This window comes from Cyprinodon tularosa, unplaced genomic scaffold (genome assembly GCF_016077235.1).
Source record: "Cyprinodon tularosa strain WSP-4 unplaced genomic scaffold, ASM1607723v1 ctg16, whole genome shotgun sequence".
Taxonomy (NCBI): Eukaryota; Metazoa; Chordata; class Actinopteri; order Cyprinodontiformes; family Cyprinodontidae; genus Cyprinodon; species Cyprinodon tularosa.
In genome coordinates this window covers 371,181-373,638 of record NW_024038437.1, presented here as the reverse complement: position 1 = coordinate 373,638, position 2,458 = coordinate 371,181, and positions in this window count along the sequence as shown.

Here is a 2,458-nt window from a genome sequence, read left to right as displayed (position 1 = left end):
GCATTACTCGGAAGGAATATGGCCACATCTGCCTATCGGAGAGCGCCGGGCCCCACGTGGGGTGCAGCGATACATGACATCATCCCGCGGATCCACAATGCATGAGCCGCCCCCATCCCACCGTGGATACGACAACAGCAGCACGTATTGATGTGCCGACGATCATCTCCACATTTGACAGCGGCAGCATAAACAGCACAACGCGCTTCATTATGGAGGTTTTTTTTTTTTTTTTTTGCCGTTGAAATTATTTTATTTATTTATTTATTTTTGGGGGGAGGGGGGTTGAGGGGGAAGGGCGGTAAGGTGATGTGTTTTCCTGCAAGCATTTTGCAATTTATACCCTCCATACAAGGAAAACAGCTATAAAACTCGTAGTGTTGGGACTGTGAAATATCTGGAGTGAATCCACCTCAAGAAATTCGAGTTTAATCCGCCCTTAATGCACATGCACCATGAAGGGCGCGATAATGACCAATCGATCGTCGACGTTGGCCAAACTAAAGCCATAAATTTCTTCTTTAAGCGACTCGTGATTGTTGCACAACACGTCCGCGCCCCTACCTATCAGCATTTGGGCGATAGCTACACAGCGGGAGGGGAGAGAGGAGAGGAGATGATTGCCTTTGTGTGATATGAACATCAGCCATGTCTGAGCACTGCCTTGTTTTGAAGGTTCAGCTCCAGCCCCACGTGGGGACCTCCTCTGCGACTTTAAGGCCTCTCGACCAATAGCGGCGCAGTGCACTTACTCCGCTGCTTCCCATTGGTCCGCCCGCGCTGAGCCTGTCATTCTCGGCGCGGGGTTGTCAATCAATACCACGCGGGGTCAAGCGCTGACAAATGCCTGTGCTCCCCGGTCCTCTGCCTGTGAATAGAGCCTGGAATGGCTGCTTAATTAGCTTCGAATGGCTTTTCTCTCCAGTTCAAACAATCTGTTACCACCACGTGGTAATGAGAGCCTACATTAAACAAAGGGAGATAGGAAGCATGCAAACAGTTGTAACATTACAACCTGTAGTTTTTTCCTTTACATACGGGTCTATGTAAAAAAGGAGACAAAACATGCTGTTTATCACAAAGGCAAATCAACCTGTATTAACGGTAGCCATGGTTTTAATGTATGTTTATTTTCCATAAAATAAAAGAGACATTACTACTACTAAAACAATTTTAGCTGCACAAAGAAATAGAATAATTTGGTTTTGCTATATTAAGTAATATGTCTAGCTCAGTTTTTTTTTTTTTTTACAGCATATTACCGGAGCCAGCAAACTAAGCAGCTATATCTATACCCTTTACTTCACCCTTATGAGCAGAACACCCAAGAGCACTAGGGCTTACAAAAGTGTCTTTGGTACTATAAGGGTACTATTTGGATTTATGCCTGTACATTTTGACCTCTGTATTTAACCTGTATAGTTAATGGCAGGGTATGAATTACTCTTTTTTTTTTTGTTTGTTTGTTTCTTCTGACTTCAATTTCCTTCCCATGAACAATGGTCTACATGTTTTTTTTTCTTTTTTGCTTTTTTCATGACTTGTGTTGGTACATGTTCACAAAATGGCTAGCTCTCGCGTGCTTTGTGCTGAATTTTCATTTATTTTGGTTTTAAATGTTGTTTGGGATTGATATCTCCTCTGAAACGAATAGTGTTGGGAATTATAATGTAACTAGTTCATGTTAAAAGTTGCCTCCCCCCCAAAAGTACCTAATTGAGTTGTTATTGGAAAAAGTATGCTATTTTGAAGGATTTTTTTTTTGTTATTGTAGCATTAAATACATTTTATTGTGAGTTCAGCTGTGAGCAGAACTATCAAAGTTAATTTTTTTTATATTACTAAGGCTGTAATGTTGTGTCATTCATGAATGGCATTGAAAAAAATTATTCAAATCACTTAGATTACCCGATTCATTTCTTTCTCATTTTAAACTCAGGGTGAGCTGGTTGGATGCTGAACTATTGCGTTTGATGATTTAAACAACAGCATCTGTTATTTCAAGCTAAAGTAAGCTGGAGAAGGTTCACCAAGCAAACCTTCCAGATACACAGAATTCTGCCACTATGGAGAGATCCACCTGCCTAGTATACAAATCAGGCGATGATTCATTACAGTGACTAATCCTGTGTTACTGTATGAACAAATCACAGCGTGAAGAAATCACGACCTAATTCTTTCAGTGTGTACAGAGTTCTGAGAGTTGTGTTGTCTCACTTATTCTCTATACTAATAAAGTGAGATAGGAAGAAGGTACTATAATAGAGAGACAATTTACATTTCAAATATTGTTATAGAAAGGGATCTTTCTCATAAGTAATGTTTTGTTTTCCAAAAGTCATATGGAAATTGTAATAAAGTTTTTTCTTTATTATGAGGCGACAAAATTTCAAAATAAGGTGAGATGGGATGTTTCTGATGTGCATTTCCTGTTTTGAATTGAAAGAAACATACAATT